At 38.8% G+C, this 24,389-nt stretch overlaps 1 long non-coding RNA gene across 2 annotated transcripts; it reads left to right on the top strand.

Moving 5' to 3' along the window:
- Positions 1–24,389, top strand: LOC117788670. 2 transcript variants are annotated; one of them, XR_004617784.1, is made up of 3 exons: positions 1–521; positions 14,257–14,312; positions 23,846–24,389. It is a non-coding gene; the product is annotated as an uncharacterized LOC117788670 (long non-coding RNA). The 2 variants fall into 2 exon arrangements; XR_004617785.1 differs by lacking the exon at positions 1–521 and adding an exon at positions 6,526–6,713 and having other exon boundaries at positions 23,841–24,389.

Below are 24,389 nucleotides of genomic sequence, written 5' to 3'. Positions count from 1 at the left end.
AGACGGCCAACTGACACTTGCAGCAGCAGCAGCAACAACAACAACAACAACGAGCGACGAGCGACGACGACTTTGCAACTTGAAATTGATTTATGGCGCAAATTTTATTGTCTGGTTCGGGACTGGAACGTGTGTGGACCCACTTGGCCGTCTGGTGTCTGGTGTCTGGTCAGTTTCAACTTGTTAGCCACTAACTGTAACTGTAAATTGTGCGTATGTGTTGGTGAATTGTGCGCGTGTCCATGTGTTGTTGCTGTTGCTGCTGTTGCTGCTGTTGCTGTTGCTGCTGTGACATTGACTAAGTCGAAAGGGGGACAGCGGGAAGTTTTCATTTCACAAACAAATCAAATGAATGACTGAGTGCAACTTTGTACAGAAAATCGTTATAAATTATATATGGCGCGCGAATTGCGAATAAAATCATAAATTCAACAAAACATGTGACAACTTTCGCTGGGACACAACAACAACACAACAGACATTGGCATTATAGCAGAACTTTTACACATAATCGTCAACAAGTAAGTTCCATTTAAAATTAGCTATATTTTATTCAAATTTCATGTATGACTTTTTAATTAATTAAATGTGCTAAATTAATTTATTACAACATTGATAAATTTATTAAATTGATTTGACTCTAACAAATTCAATTTATTGTGTCTAATCAATTTTATTTTTATTCTATATTCAAGGCACTGAAATTATTTATACATTTATACATTATTTACATTATTTTTATTCTATATTCAAAGCACTTAAATTATTTATACATTTTGCACATATAATGTGTTTAGTATAATTAAGTATTTAAACTTTCAATTGCTAATATATCTAATCGATTTTAGACAGTTTAATTAAAATTCGTTACTAATAATTTATAATACTTGTCAATATTTATAAGCTTATTTAAAAATCTATTTATTTTTTTTTTTTATTATTTTAATGTCCAACAATTAAATTTTATTTTATTAATTTAATATACATTTAACAAGATTAAAAAGTCATCACAACTAATTTTACTCATGTTTCATATAAAAATAAATTAATTACTGGTTTTAATTGTACATCAAAGCAGCTTAAATTAAATACTGATTATGATTAATTTATAACAATATGCGGTTTTAATTCTATATCTGTGTTAAGTACATTTTCTGATATCTTAAATTTTATTTTAAATAATTTGTGGTTATTTTTGTAGTATTTTTTATTGGTTGGTTATTTGTTAACCAGTTTTTGCAGCACTCGATTGATTATTTATATATTTAAATCAATTTCATTAAAACCGCTTGACATTTGAAGCTTTTATTACTTAGTTGTTTATGGTTGCTTGTTAATATGTTGTCGTTGTTCTTGTTGTTGTTTTTTAATTACTCAATATGACTGAGACCCTTTTTGGAGTCAGAGTCTGAATCTGAAATGAATGTCAACTTGTTTGCAACTCTTTTAATTTCTTAATGGAAATTGTAGAGCACCTGAGCGGGTTCATTAAATTAAATCAGTGGCATATTTAACGCCATTCCCATACTCAAATCCGTTGCCAGAATCGCGATTCTCTCAACTCAGTGCTGACGACTATCGAATTAAATTGGTTTCTTTTTTTTCTGCACTGCCTCTTCAATATTGATATTCAATCAGTTGAGGCTGGGCAAGAGTTTGCTATGAAATGAACAGAAATAAACACAGAGAAAACAACAACAACACCAGCAACACCAACAACGAAAACAACAACAACAACAATCAGAGAGAAGACAGCTTTTCTGTGTACTTTAGTAAAGCGCATTACGGCATTCGCATTACGATGTCCAGCCGCTTATCAAGGACCACTTAAAAGCCGCCCCAGCTTCCCAACCACAACATCAGTCCAGTCCTGTCCAGTCCAGTCCATCCCAGTCCTGTCCAATCCAGTCCCATCACTCCAGTACGTCAGTTATTTTTGGGTGGTGCTGGTGACTGCAATTTCATGTGGTTGCAATGTCAAAAGCGGGGCGGGGAGAGAGGGAGGGGCCCAGATTTCCGAACTGGACTGACAGCAATTTGGGGAATCGACTCGGGGATTGCGGGATTGGCATCGGTGCCCAGTCAATGGTAATGAAATGTTTCATCGTTAAAAAAAAGCAACGAAAAAGCACAAAAAGCAGGAAAAATGTTCATTTCGTAAATAAACAACAACAAGTGAAATGTGCTCATATATTTATGATCATCATGATGAAGTTGGGTTTGTCTCTCGCTCTCAGGTTGTGTTTGAGTTAACTGCGTAAATATTGTTAAATGTGTGTGTGTGTGTGTGTTTGTGTGTGAATGCGCATTAATTTATTGCCTGCATCAGGTGACGGTGACCCATTTAAAATTTGATGAAGCCGCCTCGCAATGCTCTTTTATAAAGTACACATAAATTGTGATGGGATTCGCCCTGATGCCTTTGTGGTTAAGAAATGAGTACAGAGTCAAGGACTGACAGACTACGTACATATATACAACTGCGTATAAATTGGCAAGAGAGAGAGTCAAGTTAATTTCCCGAATTGCATCTGATATTTTATAGAAGATATATCAGTCGTTACTGGCTATTTATGTCAAAGCAGAATGTATTGCAACTACATTTTCTTATATTTATTTGGGCAATATTTAAAGAACCTTTTCCATCTTTAACATTTATCTGTGCGTATTTATCATACTACTCTTTTTGCTGGTTACATTCATTAAGAAACTTTCTTGTTACGAACTCATCAAGCAAACACTTTCTGAAACTTCTTGAACATTTAATTCATTTTATCTGTACTTTGATAGCTTTATGAATCAATTCCCGCCCCCTCAGACTCAGACTCAGACTCATTACTTTTAGTACCATTTACTCCTTCAGTCAATAATCCTTTTTTCTTTTTCTGTCCCCTTTTGTTCAACAACTTCTTCTTTTCGGCTGTACCTTTTGCTTTGTGTCAGGCTTTTTATTTTGAGCTGATTTTTTGATTAATGCTTAAACGGATGCTGCTCTCCTCTTTTCTGGCCATTTTCGTCAGCTTTATGCAAATCGCCGGCACTTTAATTAGAAATAAAAAAGCAAGAAATCCATTTGCTGTAAGGGAAGCAAGAAAAATGCCGTTAATTTGGCAACTCGCCGTTGCAAGTTTGTCTCCCAAGCTTTGCTCATTATGCTGATGATTTTTTCTCTGTCGTTTTGTTTGTCATTTATAAATTGGAAAAGTTTTCTTAAGCAAATTATGTCATTTTTTGTTGTTTTTCAAAACCCTTTTTTGGGGCACTTCATACTGGGTTTTAATCGAGCAAATGCTTTTCCTTTTTACTGGAAATTCGTTGCGCTTTGCGTCGTCAAAAGTATTTATCTGTGCTGGTAAATGCAAAGTAGCATCCAACTGTGGCTAAGACCCTTTCGTCCTTGCAGCACAGACAAACAAATTAAAGGGGGATTATCATCATTTCATCTTGTTGCCTGACGATTTCCCCTACCCACTCTCCCTTAACCCTTCACCCCCTGCACGGTCTTTAGTCGAACCCTTCTCCGGCCATCGCTCAGCTGACGTTTCTCAGCGCGACAACGACTGCGTCACTTGGCTGTCTGTCTGCCTGCTTGTGTTTTTTAGTATTCGTTTTTTTTTTGGATTCTTTCTTATGTATTTCCTACTGCGACTCAGATTTGTCTTTCAAGATTCGGACTTCGGAGTCGGCATTGAGGTAGGCAAGGGTTAGCATTCAGCTCTTCAGGTCTTCAGTTCTTCAGTTGTTCAGGTTCCCAAGCGACGACTTTTGCATCCGCTTGGTGCATTCAACTTTATGCCTTTGATTTATTGTCGCTGCCCCTTTCCGTTGCCACTCTTCCACTCTTCCGAAGGCAATGAAAGCGAAACAATGGATGCGACTCGAATCCAGAAACGAGCCCCTGTTCTTAAGCCAACTGTCTGCCTGTGTAGATCTGTGTTTCTGTTTCTGTAAGTAGGTCTATAGGCTACCGTGGCACTTTCGGTTTTCAGCCACATTCACAATAACAACCGCGTGGGTTAAGATTGTGTTGTATTGTTTGTGTGTCTGTCTCTGTGTGTATATGTGTGTGTTCAGCTTCCTTTTTGCCTGCTGATGATGTAATAAATATGCGACCCTTTTGTTTTGTGGCCAGATTCCATGTGAAAATGGGAACATATGTTCTTGTCGCAGCTCTCGTTGAAGGAAGGGAAGTGCCATAAATACTCGCTGAAAATCTGTTGATTACTGAGCAAATAAATTCTTGTCTATGTTGCGGTCATCTTCAGACTCTCCAAGATTATGTAATAAAGATAAGCGCAGAGGAACTGCAACTCAAATAGCAACAGCAAGTGTTGCTGCTGGGCGTGCCTCTTGCTGCTGTAATTAGCCGAGGGGCATGTGGCATGCTGCTGAGTTATGTGGGCGTGTCAGTTTCAGTTTCAGTTTCAGTTTCATTCATGCAGCACAGACTGTAATAGTTCACTTCACTTCTCAAGACCCTTTTCAGATCCCTTGCCCAAATCGGTGTCTGCCATGAATTCTAATGGTTTTCAGCAACTAGCAAAAGTTTTGCTTGTTTGTCGGTTTTTGTGTGCTGCAAAAGTAGACCACAAAATTGTTGGTATTGCTATCAACACCCTCCCCCCCCACCACTCCATACTTTGCCTGAGCATTTAGACTTCCAACTCCAATTGCATAAACCAAAAAAGTGCAAACAAATTACCACACAAATTGTGACAAACACACAGAAAAGTTTTTTTTCCTTTTCTCGTTTTTCGCTATATTGACTTTTTTTGGGGCGGGTAACGCATACGCCGTGTTGTCTGCCACATGTACGAGTATTCAGGCATTGCCTTTAGCAGATGTGCAGCTGACAAATGCCAAGTTGATTTCGGTTTTTCTGTTGCTGTTGCTGTTGCTGCGGTCGTGATTGACTTGCCGCAACTTGATTGATGACTGCTGTGCATTCAGAGAAAACTCCACTCAAATTGTTAATTGAATCAAAACTCAAAATGTTGACTTAAAGATTAATGTGTGGTGTAATTTATCGGGATTATAGCAATATTGACTAGGCTTTAAGCCAGCTTAAGTGTGTTGATATAATTATACATATAATATGTTTGCAATTGTATTAAAAGCCTTTCGATTAAATATTTGAGTTTAAATAGGTAAGCTTCGTATTATTATATCTATTTAACCAATCACATTTAAAGTGCTCTTTAATATTTAAGCCTAATAAAAACTTTAAAGTGCATGCAAAGCTTTTATTCAATTCGTAACTGATTGATATTGCTGTATAAATTATTTTCAGTGCATTTGGCATTTAATTATCGGCCAACGCAGCTCAAGATCTCGTCTCACATCAATCTTATGTTAAATCTGAATTCTTCAGTTATTGCATGCAAATAGCAGCACCACTAAATGGCAGCAACACCCACCCATAATTATAATTGCTGTTGTTGTTGCTGTTGTTGCTGCCGCAAGTGGGTGTCACAAAAACAATGCAATTGCCAATTGGCAAACGGGTGTGATGTGAGAAATAAGATTCACTCATTCAAAGTCACACTCACTCACTCACTCACTCACTCAACTGTTTTCCCCTCATTTTGCGCTGTCATGCGCACTTCGAGTTTTAGTTTAGAGTTCATTTTGCAGTGCAATTCTTTGAGCGTTGAGCGCCTGGCAAATGTCACCTTCGATCGGCGAGAATAACAACAGCGGCTTTGGCTATTACTGAGTGTAGTTGTTGTTGTTGTTGCTGCTGCCACATGTAGGCATCCAAGTCAAAAGGAAATGTCAGTCAGGCGACAAGCCCACAAACAGCAACAACAAGAGTTGTTGTTTGTATTCTAGGGCTAATCCGGAGCCACAACACGTGCAACGGCGGCAACAGCAACTGTGGTGAATTCTGTGGCGCGACAAAGCTGCACGGCAACAAAAGTCGGGCAACATGTTGCAGTTGCTGTCGTCGCTGCAGCTGCTGACTAAATTGCAATTTCACAAACACAACACAAGCACAGCGAGGGGAGCTTGTATAGGTCTCGACTCACTTCACGACGCCAACAGCAACAGCAGCAGAGGCAGCGACAGCGGCAGCGACTGCAAAAATTGTGCCGCCCGGCCTATAAGACCAAAGCTGACGTTGCCGTTTGCTGTTGCCGTTTGCTGTTCGCTGTCGATTCGGATTGCGAGTCGCTTTTTTAGCAACCCAGTTGCTGTTGCCGCATTCGCATTTCGGCTTTCGTGCCGCGCGGCAGCCAAAACCAAGAGAATTCTCTAGAGAACTTTTATTTGCACGCGTGCGATTCAATCGTAGTATCCTAGCGGGTTCCCAACAAAATATTACGTGTCTCCACTCTCTCTCTCTCTCTCTCTCTCACTCTGTGTGTGTGCTCCGTGTGCTGTTTGTTGTTAACTGAAACAAACTGCAAACTAAAACTGAAACTGAAAACTAAAACTGTATAGTTGTAATCGTGCAGTTTGCCAATTGGCGACGGCAAAAGTTTTGTGACCTTTTAACGGAAACATTTCGAGAGGAAATTGCATTTTGCACTTTCCACTTTTGCATTTCACATTTCGCAGTTTGTAATTCTCCATTTGCTGCATTCTCAATTCTTGTGTGAGGGCCAAGCAAATATTTTGGCTGTGTGAACATTTTGTGTGCCGACTTTTTATTATTAATAAATATTGAATTGAAGAACATTGCATCGACTGACAATAAATGCACTCAATTGGTGAGTTTGACTTATTGATGGTTTATTTATTAAAAAAAGAAAATATTTTGCAGGAAATATTGAAATAAAATTGAAATTAAATCGTAGTCATTAGTTAAAAAATTTAGTTTATTTTGAAAATGTCTTCTTAAGTTAAGAAAATAGAAATAAATAGTGGAAAATAAATATAATAGCTTTGTGATTTGTATTAATACGTTAATCTGTTTTTTATATAATTTAATTCAATCCAATCAATAAATAGACAGACCATTACAATGGTATTAAAATTTACATTATTTGCTCCTTTAAAATATAAATAAAACTAATTTTATCTTAAATGCTTTCACTAAGTCAATTTGAAAGTATTAGTTAAATTGTCAAAATAAACCATTTACAATCGAATTAACTAACAATAAATTAACCGATTAAATAAGAGATTTATTTTATACAATTTATTGTATATCGAATACAAAATAAAAGCATTTAATTATTCTATTATTATTCAATTGCCTGTCAAAGCTCGTATATTTCAGGCTTAAAGCTTAAATTTGGCCAGAGCTTAAGCTAACCACATATCATCTGAGAGAACAGCTACAAAATACTCTGTTGACTGCTTAGCAGCTGTCTAACAATCAGTTTCAAGATAAATGTCAAGCAGCCAACTTCTTCCGGCTGTGGTTGCTGACTTCGAGTTGATTCCCAGTCTTCATCGTCATCGCACACATGCGCAACAAAGAACCCGACTCTGACTCTGTCTCTGACTCTGTCTCTGACTCTGAGTCCAACCCCGAACCCGACTCCGACTCCGACCCCGACCCAGACCCAGACCTCGACAAAGTCAGAACAAGCCATACACTAATACCAAAACCAGTAATCACATACATACTCATATGTATAGTACATGGCTTATACGAGTACAAGAGCCATAATCGCCAGCTTCCTTTTGGTCAGCGCCATGGCGCTGCTTCCTGCACGACAGCAACAACAACAACAGCAACAACAACAACAACTACAACACTAATAAATAATGCTAGTGCATTGCTTGGATATAAGTTGCAGTTGGCATCTCTTTCTCCTGCTGTCTAATATAATTTTGAAATAACTCAACTAAGCAGCAGAGGATGAAGACGAAGACTTTGGCCAAGTGGCCCATCGAAATGCCAAAACCAAGTTAGAAAATAAAATGATTGCAGTCCAACAAAGTTTCCAGTTGCCAGTTGCCAGTTGCCAGTCGCCAGGCGGTCGTCTCATTGAGTCAAAGCCACGCCAAACAAAACAAAACAAAAACAAAAACAAAAACAATATAAAACATAACAAAACTAACCAACGAGACTCAAGGCAACAACGACAACAACGACAACAATAGCAACAACGTGGAAAAAAAGGGATAAGCCGGAAAGCAACACGGAACCCAAATTAATACAATAATTGAAGCCAATTTAGTGTAATTTTCTTCAATTTCGTTGTTGTTGTTGTTGTTGTTGTTGTTGTTATTCCAGTATGTTGCTGTGTGTATTTGTTGTTGTTGCTGCTGCTGCTATTGTTGCTGTTGTTGGTTTTGCTGTCTAGCCATTGACTTTGCCAACTATTATCGCATTTGTTTGGCATTTGGCCACTCCACCTTTTTGCTGGTTCCGTCCTCCCTCTCTCTCTCTCTCTCTCTCTCTCTCTCTCTCTCTCTGATGTCCCCTCTCCACTGTCTGCTCTGCTTTGTAATCAGCTCTAAAATAACTTTAAGTTAATTTTCCCGCGTTCCTTGTAAACCGTTTTCTCAGTCTCAATTGCAACTCAAACCACACCCAAGTTTATTTACACATTTTATTGTTCTCTTTCTCTACTCAGACATTTTATTAGCCAGTCCACAGCTCTTGTTTACCTAATTTAATTAAGCCAAACAAACGTCTTGACCAACCTCATTCTCAGTCTGCGATTCAGGCTGAAAGCAGCACTGCAGTTCAAGTTGCAGTTGGCCAGGTGAAAGTGGCAACCACTTTGGGGGCCTTTCACAAAAATCTCCAAATTTGTTTCTCGAGTCGAGGTCTTATCTCAGCAACAGCCTTTAGACTATAAAAACTACTCGTAAGACTGTCTGTTCGATAGAGAATTTAGTTTTATTAGTTGTACGACTGTGAAAAAATAAATTAACAATAAGAAAATAAAAAATTTATGTTTATAGTCTATGAACGAAATAACATTTAAAAAATTTAAATGAAAATAGTAATAAGCGGCATAAAAAATAAATGTCGGAAAGAAAGAAAACATGATTTTAAATTGTAGTAAAAGACAAGCCAAGTTTTAATATCATCATTAAAATTTTAACTGTTAAAAATACAACAAATAAATTAAATTTTTTTTATAGTTGCAATTAATATAAAAAATATATAATCCTCCAACATAAAAGACCTGCAGTAAAAAAAGTCAAATTGTTTCCCCTTTTTAAAGGCTTTAAACTAAACCTGAAAATATTATCCATCCGACCGTCCAGCTGAGTGTTATATTAACATGTTTGCTCTTGTCACAGTTAAGTAATCTTGTCACACGTCAATTCGAATCTTTCAATTCCATTTACATGGTAAATGTTGAACATATTCTTAATCAGAAACATCAACTCGAGTGTACACAAATATGCCAAAAATAACATTGCAAATACAAGTATTAATAAAAGCTGAAATTAAAATTTATGTTTCTGCATATTTTTTTGTTATTTTTTTAATATTTTTTTTTGTACTTTTGCGAAAATTGTTTTCATTTACAATTTGAGTTCAGTTTTTCAGTTTTGCAGTTTTTCCTTCTGTTGCCGCTGCTGCTTTTGCAGTTGTAAATTGTAATTTGAAAAACATCACCGCAAACTGTCAAAATGCACTGACATTTACAAATTATTTTGCTGGCAGCAGCCGTGGGGTGCCCGGTGGTGCTGGCAGTGCACCACCAATAGCACCACCACCAGCAGCAGCATTGGCAGCAGCAGCATTGGCATCAGCTTTGGGCCACGTTGTCGCTTTGAAATGCGAAATGGAAGCGGTCACCGTTAATTTGCGTCAACGGGCTAATAAAGTTTCGTGTCGCCTTTTTGCTTTTGATTTCACTTTTTGGCATTTGCGATATTTTTTTTCGACATACGTGTATTTTGTATTTGGTTATTTGGGGACGACGACGACGACGACAAAGTTGGCTAATGCATTCTGTAGCTGTATCTTTGACTACATCTGGCAAGTTATAGCTATGCTTTTGACTGTATCTATATCTGCCAGCCAAATAGCTAAATGGCCAACTAGCAAATTAGCCAAAGCAATCACACATATGCATATGAAAAGCTGACATTTCAATAGCAACAATGTCTAGGGGGAAGTGCAGGTGGAGGGAGGAATGCAAACTTCCGCCGTGTTTCCAGCTGACTGGACAAAAACTCGCATCTGCATCTTAAAGTTAAACTTTTTAGCTGCCTCTGGCTCTTTATGAAATTCCGATTACACATTAATTGCCTTTGATTGAGCACCTGAGCTGCTGCTGCCTCAGTTGCTGCCTCAGTTGCTGTTGCAACAAAGTATCAATGAACCTTCCTTGCGCCGCGGGCGATGCAACCGAATAAGTGAGGATCGTTTGTCGTTGTTGTTGCTGTTGTTGTTGCTGTTGCTGAGGTTGTTGTCGTTGCTCGTTGCGCAAGGTGCAAACTGGCTGCATAGATTGAGCCCTACCTGTGCCCACATCTGCCTATCTGCCTATCCGTCTGTCTGTCTGTCTGTCTGTCTGTCCGTCTGTCTAACTGGCTGACTGTCTGGCTTATGGGTCTGCGTGCCTAGGAGTGGCCGTGCCTAATAGCAGATGAATACCCAGACCAAAGACTAGATGAAGAAGCAGCAGAATAAGCATAAAAAAAACGAAGAATACCACAAAAAAATGAATTATGATTTGACGGTAGGCATTTAATGGATGGCCATGGATCTTTGACTCGAAAATATTCTTGTTCTTTGGCGCCAACAAATTGACAGCTGTATGAATGTATGTGTGTGTGTGTGTGTGTGAAGTTATTTTCCAGAACAGGTGAATGCTTTTTAGTTAGAATGCCTTTGTATCCCTTTGTCAGAGTTTTTTTTTTTTTTGGTGTCTTTTGTGTTTTCTAATTGAATTTACTAGCCACAAGAGCGTCGCATTGTCTTCTGACGTGCAGCGTGCCACAAATAACGATAAGGAAGTGCACCATAGCAGCACCACCTGAAGACAGAAGACTGAAGACTGAACTCTGAACACTAAGCAGCCACTGAAAAGCATTAAAATTGGAGCATGACAGGAGTTTTAGGGCATTTGATGGATAGGTGTTGCTTTGTGGTTGACTTTGATGGTTGCATGCGATTGATGGCTGTTGAAAGAGGTCAAAGTTCAAGTTGGGAGTGGCCTGCTTTTGAACTTCATGTGCACTTATTACCTGAAGTATCCATAAACTTGAAGGGAAACTTCAACACAAGTTGGCCAATTAGCCGATGTCTCTGTCTCTGGATCCCTTAGAGATCAGGCCGCAACTGAACTGAGCTCCCACACACCACAACAAAAGAGATCAGTAAAGAAAGCCACCGCATGGGCGTTGCAACAACAGCAACAATAATATGTTGTTGTGGCATTGCTATAAAAATGTTAAAAACCCTAAGCAGTTCACCAAAAACACAACTCGCCATTTAATGGCTTTGAAATACAGCCAGCTAACTGGCAAACCCGCTAACTGCCAACTGGTAAATGCTAAAGGGGGAAACAGAGCCGCCCACCTTTGGGGCACCTTATAAACAATGGCGATGCATAAATTTCGGAGCCACAAAGGAGACGAGCTGAAAAACTCATTAGGCGCATCGCCTACGAAACATAAATGCAATAATATTGTTGAAAATTACGAGCCTAATAACATAAATAACATGAGTTAAAGCGGGTGACTGTGGAAGGGGAAGTGGAAGGGGAAGGAACGACCTTTTGCATAGACTGCAGTTTAGTATCTATGAGATACGCACATTGCGTTAAAGTTCGTTATATAAAAGGAGTTGGCTCGGCCTTATCCAAACTTATGGTCCAGAAATATGCGTCGAACAGCGCCATAAACATAAACTAGGCGAATTAATTGAGATGGCCAGCAACAGAGACAGAGACATACAGATAGAGAGAGAGAACAGAGATCTCTGCTCCCTCTGCCCTTGAGAACGGCTCATAAAGTCTTAAAATTATGCATTTTTAAGTCACATGTTGCACCTGCAACATCACAGTCAAGCGTCGCTGCCGCATTAGAGTCGCATTTGGCCAAAAGCGGCCATTGAGGCCATCCAGTCAGCTACCTGACCAAAAAGGCCGCTTGGCCGGGCTCTAATTGAGTTTTGAGAGTCGTTACACTTCATCGCAATGGGAGTAAATTAAACTGTCATTAGTTTACCCTTTGGCACTTTTGTCGCCCCGTCGCCCCGTCGACCCCTACTCGGGTGTTGCGAACCCGATCCAAACGATCTCAACATGTGAAGTGGCGCGTTTTTTCAACTTCTTCTTCTACTTTTTCGTGTTATTTTTTTTTTCGTCTTTCTTTGCAGCCGTAATAATTTTGTAGGTTTTACGAGTGCCGCCAAGACAATTAGGCATTTGTTGTATGTACACACACACACACATGCTATGTGTATGTGTTTGTGTGTATATTGCCAAGTGTGGGCATTTTGTTTAGCGGCTTTTGACGCTTTGATGTGCGCAACTGAAAAACGCGCGCGAGACGCGCGACTCGCGAGTCCGCAACGAATCTAACGCCTTTTCAAAACTTTGTTAGCTACATGGCTTTTAACGTTTCTTGTTGTTGCTATTGCTTTTCTTATTGTTGTTGTTGCCGTTGTAGCATGCTGAAGATTTATTTTTCCATTATAGTGTGCCGACATCGACATCGACATCATTGTGGGTGTCTGTGCCTTGACACAAGCCATTGGGCCATGACGTGCACAAAACAATAACAATACCAATACTAACAACAGCAAAAAATAACAAAAAAGTTTAGATTTTTACTTTCAGTTGAACGAAGATGATTGCTAGATTCAAATTTAAGGAGAATTTCAAAAGGTTCTTAAAAAGCGTAAAAAGAAAGCACAAAACGCTAGTACTAATTTATTAATATATTGGAAAATCGTATAGAAATTGCAAATAAATATATATTTAAATAATTTACTTATTTAGTTACACATTGCTGTTAATTAAAGCAAAACTGATTCGACGCGTTTATCATGCGCTTTTCTAGCAGTTTTAACAGCTTTGCAATGCTAGCACATAATTCCATTAACTATTCTTTGCAACATTTAATATGTTATATGTTATACAAATAAAAAATAAAATATAACGCTTTAGTTTATAGTTTGTGTTATGTTTTTCAATTGCTTTAATTAGTTACGTTCATTTAAGCGAATGTTTTGTGCGCGTTTCGAAGGCGTTTTTAGTCGCAGCAAATGCTGTTTGAATCTAAGTACAACATTTGAATTTTTACTATCCAAATTTATTGGCTGGAGCAATACGATTTGTTTCGGCTTGTGGCCAATGCATAAACTTTGACTAACACCAAACAAACTGACTAACTGAGATATTAGCATATTGAGTAGCCCACATCAGACAAATCCGCAAACAGTTTATTGCAGCGGCCATAAAAAAGAATCCGCCCAAAAGGCGCGCACAAATTAAGATGTGTTGTTGTCCGTGTGTTTGCAAGTTTTTCAACTTTTATTTTTTACGACAAGCTAAAGGTTATAAAAATCACTTTTTAATTCAAAAGCACTACAAAATGTTATAGACCATCAAATGATTTGCATAAACTGTTGTTAAGGCACGTGTCATTAAAAACTGCACGGAAAAATGTACAAACTGAAAGCAAATATATGTACTAAGCTCAATTTGATAACCAGCAAAAGTGATAAAATAAAAATATTAAAAAATTGTTCAAAATGCAAGCATTAAAAAATATAAAATTTAAACACTACTCGGCGTCGGATAAAGCAGAGAAACAAATTCTCTTTCGCTTTTTTGGTTTTGCCTTTTGTTGTTAATGATTCACTTGCCGCACTGTTGTTGTTATTGTTGTTACTGTTGTTGTTGTTGCTGTTAATGACTTGACAGTAAAGTAGCCTACACAATTTATGGCAAACTTGTCCGCCTACAATCAGTTTTCATTCACTAATATACGTATATACACGTATATGTGAGTGTGTGTTTGTGTTTTTTAATGCCTTCGTCTAGTTTGGTTTTTTAATTGAAACATTTTTGACCATATTTTCTTAATGATCTGACATGACATGGCGTCTGTTTTACTGTGTGTGTGTGTGTATCTGCTTTGAATTTAACTTTATAAATTTAACGTAATTTTGGTTAATTTAAAACAGCAAACTAAAATACAAATGGCTTTGACATATAAGATCGAAGCATACAAGCATATATCACACACACTTAAGTATACACTCACACATACGTGTGCTGCTCACACATATCATTATTATAATTTGTACATTGTGCTCTCCCCTCTCACTCACCACCTCTCTCTCTCTTTCTTACTCACTCCTCTGGTTTATTGCAGGTCTCCGGCGAATACAACAACGCCAACGCCTTTGGGCCACAAGCTGCAAATGCTGTGTAAGTTTTCATCATTGTTGTCTTCAATATTGTGGCTTTTGTTGTTATTGTTGTTGTTGCCAGGCACTTTTATAGTCACTTGTCGTTAAAAAAATGTGTTGAAAATGTTTTTTTATGACACGAAATGAGCAGGGCCATAAAATTGAGCCGAGTGAGCAATATAACGATGTGCCTTGCGGCTTGTTGAATTCTGCAAATGGCATTTGCATTTCGTATGCAACAACCGACCCAAAGCATCGGCCACTGAACTGCACATCGAGCGTGGATGTCATAAAAATACATATAACAACCATAATAATAATAATAACAATAAAAAGGAGCAGTCTATTTTTCCCAGGTTGTCATCATGTGTCAACATTTCAAAAGTCAAACAAGCAAGCTGCATTGTAATTCTAAAAGAATGCTTATTAAATTAGCTTTATGTAGTTAAAAAACAAAAACACTGAATTAATTTTCTATAAATTTTGAAAAGTTTTTTAATGCGTTAGCCACATTTAAAATATAACATTAATGCGAAATTTCCTAAGTAAAAGTGTATTTAAATTCATCTATTTTCATGTTATTTTAATATAATATTTTTCATCATACATTGCTGACCTTAGCTCGTCTTGATTGACCTTTAAGTTTGTTATCAATCAATTGTTTGTTTCGCGCTTAAGCGAATCTCAAATGTGAGCTGCTTCTGTTCAACTTTAAACCTTGCCAAATTGAACCTCAATCAATTCTAAAAAAAAAAGAGAGGACGCAAAAAAGAGTATAAAGATAAAGAAGCAGATAAAGACTACTAAGTATAATGCCAACTAATTGAATTGATTTATGCATGTCGCGCATTTTAATGAAGTATTTTCCCTCTGTTGTTGTCTTGACTGTTTTCTGTTGGCTGTTGCTGTTGCTGTGGCCACTTCCATTTGATTAATTTGAATTTATTTAGTTTCGATATTTGTTGCCATAGCATAATTTTCGTTTTTTGCTCTATCAATTTCAATGATGGCACATTATAAGTTTGTCCGTTGTCTGTTTTGTGTCCACACTTGCTATTATTTATTTATTTATGCATAGCCAAGCGGACAAACGGACAGACGGACAAACGGACAAACGGACAGACGGACAAACGGACAGACGGACAAACGGCCAAAGCTGTTGCCAGCTGAGAGCTGAGCAAACTAATAAGACAGACAGCAAGACAGGAGAGTGTTGACCAACAGGAGGGGGGGAGGAGGGGACGCAGAAGATGATATGAAGAAGGAGGCGGAATTGATTTATGCCTGGCACTTTTTATGGCCATTTTGTTGGTAATTTATTAACAAGCTTGTTAACAACGTCGTCTGGCCAATATGCAGATGCAGATACCAAAACTTGCATACACCAAGACTGCCCAGACTCAGTCTCAGTCCGAGTCCAAAAGAGGTTAAAGGCCACGGGAATGGGAATGGGAGTGGGAAGCGGATAGAAAGGTAGAAGGGTAGCCAAGTTGGCTTGCAAATGGCAACAGCAGGTGGCTTTCAGGCATGTTTATAGAAAGTTTTATGGCCAAGAGGCGTGCACACACACACACACACAAACACACACACACACGCACACCTGCAGTTGACAGTCAAATTAAACAAAAGCTTGCGCTCTTAAATATTTAAACAATAATTTAAAGAAAACAACAAAAAAAAAGGGGAATGACGAGTAGTTCTTCAGTTCGATCCTCCACATTCACATGATTTGTTTGTCCAACCGCACGCGGTAGCCAAGTGGTACCCAAGTGGGTAAGTTGGTAGTTGGTAGTTGATAGTTGCTTGTTGGTAGTTGGTAAAGTTGGCAGTTGGTAAAGTTGGCAAGTTGGCCGGAGTCGTTGCTGTTGCTCAAATATTCTAAATATTTGCTAAATAATAGAGAAGACAGCAATCGGAGTCGAACCAGTGGCAAGAGGCTTGGCCAGGCTGAGTCAAGCGTAGGCAAACATTGGCCCAAAGACCAGGCCCAAAGAACAGGCCCAGACCCACAGCCCATGGCCTTATGGTTGATGGCTAATGGCAGTGGCTTTTGCCGTTTAAATAGCGGCTACTATTTGCGTAGTAAAGTGTACCCAACTGACGGATTGACGGATAGACGGATTGACGGACTGTCCGTCAAAAGACAGACACAGACACTATAGATTTTGTATAGTCTGAAGCACTTGGCTGGTCATTTTATGCCGCACAGTTTTTGAGCGTTTCATTAGGGCCAAGTTTAGATTGTACATATAATAATTGGAGTTTTGCCAGCGATATTAACTGTTATGCTAATGGCTTGGCGGACTAACTGATTTATCAGTGCAACAATCTAATTTCAATTGTGTGACTGAACAGCTGAACGACCGAACGACTGAACGACTTTGGGCCAACTCGAACCGCTTTGGGCCAATTGAGAGCTGTGTCAGCGGCAGCGCCAAGTTGTCAACTTAATTTACAGCTAACATGTGAGCTACAAGTTCGCGGCGATTGAGCAAGCGATAAAAAGTATTAATTTCATAGCTCTATGCAATTAACATAAACTGGACAAACGGACAGTCCGATAGACAGACTGTTAGACAGAGAGATATAGTCGATAGTTATAAATATGCAAATAAGCCTGGCTAAATAGTTCAGATTACAAACTGGCTAGAGAATCGAGATTGAGATTGAGAATGCAATCGCAATCGCTTGTCTTGGCCAGATCATAGATACATTTTGTATCTATTGGTAATATTTCTGTTATTGATATTGAGTTTTATGTGGCAATATCACGGCACGGCACGAGCGTCGACATTTGGCTGACAAATGTGCTGACGTGTTTGACTAAATGGCAAAATGGCAATAGACCGACACTTGCCAGAGGGCGCCAGACAGACATACCATAAAAGTATATATATATATGTACAGATAATCTGGCTAATTCAATTCGAAAACAGAATCATCAATTGGCATGCATTAGCATAATTGAAAATGAGTTTTTGAAATGCCACTGAAGTCATAAAGATCACAAACTAAAGGTTAGCATATTCACAATGATAATGGAATCGATTAATATCATCGAAATCAAATGCAGTTATCTGAATGGCAGATTAACTCACACTGTCAAAAACTGCATAAACTGTATAATAAAGTATGAGGATACCATCTGAATTCGTAATTCGAAAGCCGATAATCGAAAATCAGGTTCATCGAAAATCAGGTTAACAAATCACACAACAATGCAATATCGATACAACGATCACATAAAAATCGTATTCAAAAATCATTAATTTTTACAGCGTTGCGAACTATAAATATGACAATAAATTGCCACAATATACAACCATAAATAAGTATTATTATCGATATAACCAATGCAGGTTTTTTAACCAAAAAAATCATGAAGCTCACTGATCTTCATTCTGTCATTACTGTCAGTGTTTTTATTTCAGCTCATTCTTCAAGCGAATTTGGTCAGTTTGATATCGAATTATCGAAAACAAACGTGTTATGTTGATAAGGTTAGATTTTAGAATACTCTGTAATCAATTCAAATGGGATTAAGTTATTGAGTGCTAGTTTTACATACATTTTAGTGAGTTTTCTGTTTGATAAGGAATTAATCTTCCATTGGGACACCCTGTAGTTTTAAAACTCGATCAGAACAGACTCTATTACTTTACCTAGGGTATTTAAATATTATCAAGTGCATGACTCGCACTTCAAAATATAAGAACAACAACAACAAAGGTAACAGCAATCAATAAACAATTTCAATAAATCGTGCTAGTACAATAAAAGTAAATTAAACGCTTTGGTTGCCGCTATTGCCGCTTCTGTCGAGTTGTGTCTCAATTTGCCGGACCGGTCAGTTCCAGTTGCCACATTCACAGCCACAGCCACATCCATATCCACTTCCACGTCCATTGCCAGTGGCCAGATCTGATGAGGTGCCGCAATATGCGTGAGTTAAGTGCGCAAACGTGGCCCAAGGAGGCAACAACAACAACAACAACTTGAGCTCTCTTCACACAATTACATGGAAGCTGAACACCAAAAAAATACAAATGAACCAAAAAAAAAAAAAAAACTTATTTTATAAAAAAAACTTTCTACTTCTTGTCGGTTTTGGCAGCCTCAAGGGCTACCAAAAAAAAAAATGAAATGAACAAAATGCAGACCCTTTTGGCTGGGGCTGTCAATGAAATGCAAATGCTTAGCCTTGTTGTTGCTGCTTATCAAAAATCTATTGGCCCAAAATGTTGTCCAGATAAGCAGCGGCCTTTCTCTTGTTTTGCTTCGTCTGTTGCTGCTGCTGCTATTAAGCCATAAAACGCATGCAAATGAAGGCGTTGAAATGCGCTTGGTCCTGTTCCTTGTCCTGGTCCTCTTCGTACCATTTAAAGGGCGCAAAAACTAACGCGCTTCAGTTGCAGATGAGCCGATGCAGAAGGGGCAGCTGCCGTCTGTCGTGAGGGGCAGGGGCAGGGGCAGCTTTGCTGGGGGTAACTCGCTGTGGCATTGTGGCAACTAAGACGAGGCACCGGCTGACTGGCAATTAATTATGGTCATAGCTTCAGCTCAGTGCTGGGCCACTGGCTGGCATATGTTTATTTACTTAATTTACTTAATGACACACATAACAGAGCAACAACAACAACAGCAACAACAGCAACAAAATGTATCTCAAAGATGGGCACGAGGCGCGCACATTTGGGTGAGGTCATCGTGGTTCTATAAAAGCATTTATCTCTTTCTCTCTCCCTCTCTCTCTCTCTCTCTCTGTGTCCCCCTCTCTATCTATGTGTGTGTCTAATAAATAACATTATTAATTACCAGTGCAATTAACTATAAGTACACCAACACACTCAGCCGAGGGACAGAGAGGCGCCCCAAAGGCGACAAAGCAAAAGACGACGCCTCAATTTAATTTCCATGTAGCTAAACATACAAGGCATCTCATAGATACTCACACACACACACACACACACACAGTCGCGTCATTTGCTGCACTTTGTGACCCAATTTGAATTTTTCATAAGTTTCACGCAGTTATTAAGGCGAATTTTGTTTTGTTTTTAGATTTTTCAGTCGTTAAAGTTCTCGAAGAGTTTTCGCCTGTTTTTTTAATGGTTCATTTTGTCTCTCATTGAGTGATATATGAATGCATTAATCTTAGTTTATGTTTATTACCATATGTTATGGGCGTGTATATATGTGTGTGTGTGTGTTTGGGTATCGAGTTTTATGCAAAATGTGCAATACGATCGCTTATTAAAACAAGATCTATGCATTAAGATACTTCCAGCACTTACGATTTATGCCAGTCATATAGCATTTTATAGTTGTTTTACGAGATGATATTAAGTTTAAGTTTTTTTGATTTGATTTAAGATTTTATTAACGATCAGATAGATAGATAGTACAGCTAGAAAGTTTAAATACAAGAGGAAGATACTTTTGTATCTTTTGGGAACACATAAATCATTTGGAAATAGTTAAGAGAGAACTTCAACACTTGACGCGAAGAATTTACAATTTTAAACTTGAAAATGTGCCAGTGCTAAAGATATATACAGACTCTTAAATATGCTATATATATTCCTGAACAGATATATTTGTAGCTATTGTTGTCTGCTGTCTTCTAGGAACATTGCTTCATTAATCTTTTGGCTTTTCTCTTGTTTCTTGTTATGCTTTAAATATTGAAACTGTCAAGTGCATAATCATCTGCCGCACACAACAACAACAGCAACAACTACAACAACAACATTAGCAATGCCAGAAATTACAGGGCAACTAAAAATGTTTGAAACATTTAACCCGAACTGCAGGGAAAACTTGGCTGCTCCTTGTCTGTTTCTGCATAGACTTTGCTGTTGTTCCCTTGCCACTTGCCTTGTGGCACTCGTCTGCTGCTGCTGCTGCTGCTGCTGGCTGTGTCACAACGCTTAATCTTTATTAATTACAGTGGAATAATAAGGCTGAGAGATAGATGGTAGTGCTAGAGCTGCTCATGTGCATGGCGCATAGTTTGGCAGCCAGACAAGGCAGGGACCAGTCCCAGTCCCAGTCCCAGTCCCAGTCCCAGGTCCGACAACTGATTAATGCCGCAGCCAAAGAGCCAACAAGCAAACATGCCACATTCAACACCACCCAAACTACAACACAACAACTTTTAGTTAGAGGAATTTTAGCTCGGGTTTTTGTTTGGTTTCGGCTTTTGGTTCTCTGGCTCTAACTCTGGCTATGGTTCTGGTTTTAGCTTTTGCCTTTTTCGGATTTGGATTTGACTTTTGGGAGCAAGTGCGTTGTAGTTACACTCTCTGGTCGTGGCATGCAGTGGCGTGGCATTCATCAACGTTGCCCTCCACATGCAAAACAAGACTCCGAACGCGACGCGACGCTGCCAAATGCACAGCGGGTAGCCAAGACTGTCAGTCAGTCCAGTCAGCCATTGAACGGGAAGAGTAGGGAGTCGGGGAATGGGTTTTGTTTTGGGCCAGGCAAATGGAAAATGGAAAGCATATAAAAGGCGGCTAGGTAAAATTAGATAGTAGAGCAAGTATAAAAACCATTTGATCCTTTGTGCGACGGCACCGCCTGTTGTCGACCTTTTATGGCGCTGTGGCAGTCGCCTAATTACGCCTCTATTTCGGGCTAATCAGCAGTGACCCCGACTACGACCTAGGGGACAAGGGTCAGCTGCTAGGCATGTAAATGAAGTATAAGCTGCGAGCAGCTGTGCGGGAAGTGAGGTAAACTGACGACTAAATACTCAATATATCGATGCCTTCAATTCGATTGTCAATCAGTTTTCGGGTGCTGTGCAAATATTTGTCAAGTTCATATTTGCACTTCAACTTAATGCGAATGAAAATGCAAATGCAAATGCAAATGCAAATGCAAATGCAAATGGAAATGGAAATGCAACAGAGACAACTTAGAGATAAATGCGAGACAGAGAGACAGCAATTAAATATGCGCATAACTGTTGATAATCATCGAATCAATATGCTGACAATTTTCTCACGCACCAACTTGTGTATCTATCAGATACGCCAGTCGCATCAGCCGCATCCGAGCGAGTCCAGGACAATGACATCAACGTCATGTCGGGGTTCAGTTCGAGCGAATGAAGTCAACGAGCAAGGCTTAGAAGGGGTTCCAAATTAAAAGCAAACCAACAACAACAACAAAAAAGAAGGGAAAAAGGATTTGTAATTTGAATTTTAAATAGCAGACGATGACGACGCGATGTCGCGGCAGGAGCAAAAGTTGCTGTGGCAGCATCACTCGCTTATGCCCTGTAAATTGTATTTACTGCTGAATTAATTTCAACATTTTATTTTCATTTCTTTTTTCCCAGTTTTCTGTGCATCGATTTCTAAAGGAAATCGCAGCCAACAACTCTTTCATTCTCTCTCGTGTTTGCTTAGGTTTCTCTATTAAAAGCAATACCTTTTTTATATCGCTTTTTTCTTTTTATTTTTTTGGTGTTTTCTTAAAAGTTTCTGACAGGCGCAGTCATATGTAAATATATGCTTGAGATGAAGGCCGAAAAGAAGGCGAGTCGACTGAAAAAAGGGTGTGGCCGTATCGAAAGGGCAAGACGCAGCTGCCTTCTAGCTCGGATTTCAATTAATAATTTTCAACAATTCTTAAGGTCTTTGAAAGTGAATGTAACGGTCTTGAAACGATCAAGGAAAGCCTAAGAGAAATCCATATTTTAAATATATTATTTCAAGACAAATGGAGTCAAATTACAGTCTTAAAACAATTGAATAATCACAGCAAAATTTATGAAGCTATATTATAAAATTGATCTTTATTTATTTAATCAACATTTTCTACCCTTCTAAATTTGTATTTAAGTGTATTTTAAATACCTGAAATTGCGCCATTTCTAAGGCTTCGCCTGCTGTGCAGTTCTCGGAATCAATTTAGCTTTGTGTGTGTCCTTTGAGGGATTATCCTGGAGCAGGCAACGCCCAAGTCCTGTTACATGCCGAAGCCCTTGCCAATTGAATTGCTTCGAATGCCAAAATGCTGAATTGCAGCAATAATATTGCAACTGACATCGATATGTGCCATTTGATTTGCATAATTCTAGCAGTCAGCACACAGGACGAAGACAACGAGGATGTGGAAGAGTAGGGGATAACGTGCTGCGTTTTGTGCCCAGCCCAAAAACCAACTAGCTCAATATATTGACAGGCAGGACAGGAGGGAAATGCAAGTCCTGGGCAGGACCTGGCCAACCATTCACTGACTGACTGTGAGCCGCTTAAGCTGCCAACGGCCGCGCCCCCTTTTTTTTGTGTCTCGTTGTCTGTTTGTATTTTTGCAAATTCATCGATAATTGGCAATTTGAAATGGCAACAACAACAACAACTGACAAAGGCGCAACGTGTGTACCAGGGTTGCTTTTGACTCCCTGACTCTTTTGGCACGTTGCCCTCTGTGCCTTTTGACCCCCTTGCTACCCTGCCCTCCCCTCGCTTGTGCGAAAAAGTATATGTAGGGTTATGTCAAGGGCGCATTGCATTTTGGCAACAATAACAACAATGAAAACAGCGAAAACAAACCTCTCATAATGCCAAGCCGATAATAACTTAATGACGTTTTAATTGCACACAACAACAAGTTAATTAAATTCATTGTGTGTGTGAGTGTGTGTTTTAGGTCCGCCAGTCAAAATCAATTCCAATCAATGCCAAATTCGATAACTTGTTGACGGTCAACAGTCGCCAAAAAGTGTGTGTTGTTGTTGTTATAGTTGTTGTTGCTGTTGTTGTTGTTGTTGTTGCCTCTCGATTGTCTGCACGGTGGCAGCAATTAGTGTCAGACATTTAATTGCCATACAACCGATATTTAGAAATTATTTTAAAATGCATATAAAAAGCAACACGACACGACCAGACACGTCGAGACAAGACGTATCAAGTCAAGCCCAAGAAAACCGGACGATCCATAAATCTTTTATAATTATTTCACAACGCGGAAAAAAAAATGTCGAAATATTGAAATATTCTCAATTGCACTGACAACTTGTATGACTTAACAGCAACAGCAACAACAACAACAACAACATCATGAGACTACAACAACAACAACAGTTGAGATATCGAATAGAGTTTTAAGTTTTTCTTTATAAAGGAGTCCAATTCAAAACTGGCCTCGCATATTGAGACTTCACTTTCTGTGCTTGTTGTTGTTGTTGTTAATGTGTAGTGTTGTGGAGTGGCAGAGCGGGGTAGGGGGAGTTGTTAAAGTGGTTCCGAAACTTTAACACAACAGACAAATTAATAGCCCACGTCTTGTTGGCAAATGAAATCGATTTGTCTAACATTTCATAGTTTGTTTTTTTTTGTCTTATTTCTCTTCTTTTTTTTTTTTTTGAAGATTACTTGTAGCCATGATAGATAGACAGACATCTAGATGAATAGATATGTAGAAAAAATATGTTACTTGTTGTAAGACCCGCCACAAGATTATTTCATTGGTTTTTAGGATTCCATATGTAATAATTTCTAATAAGAATCTTTCGTTTTTGGCTTCGTTTCAGTGCAGACCGGCAGCAACTACTCTCTCACTTCGGTTCGAAGGTAAGCAAAACTACAACTTGGCCAAAAGAATAAAAAAAAACTTGTACAAAAAAAAGGGCAAACGCCCCAAAGTGGCAATAACAAAGAGAACAAGCATCGTAACATCGCCAACTTTTACTTGGGGGCTCTTTGGGGGCTTTGAGCCAAGTCGCAGCTCTTGGACCTGGTCGACGTCTCGGCGAAACTCTTTCAAGTTTTTTTGACAGCTGCTGTCAAATGTTGAAAGCAAGCCAGGCCCCAGCCAAGAGAACAACCATACAGAAATCTAAAACAAGTCAGAGTCAGACACAGATACAGATACAGGCACAGATTCAGATACAGATACAGATACATCCAAAGAGCCATAGAGTCAGTCATGGCCATGGCCCAAAGTGCCCCAAAGTTGCTGCCCCTTCTCACCCGTCGCATATCAGCGAACATCTCTATATACACACATTCTTATAGCCTCTTCCTTAACTCTCTAAGCAAACTATTCAAAATGAAACCTAAACAAAAAACCAAAAAAACAA

Source organism: Drosophila innubila (assembly GCF_004354385.1).
Source record: "Drosophila innubila isolate TH190305 chromosome 3L unlocalized genomic scaffold, UK_Dinn_1.0 0_D_3L, whole genome shotgun sequence".
Taxonomy (NCBI): domain Eukaryota; kingdom Metazoa; phylum Arthropoda; class Insecta; order Diptera; family Drosophilidae; genus Drosophila; species Drosophila innubila.
The sequence above is the reverse complement of the archived record's forward strand: the minus strand, read 5'-3'. Positions and strand labels throughout refer to the sequence as shown.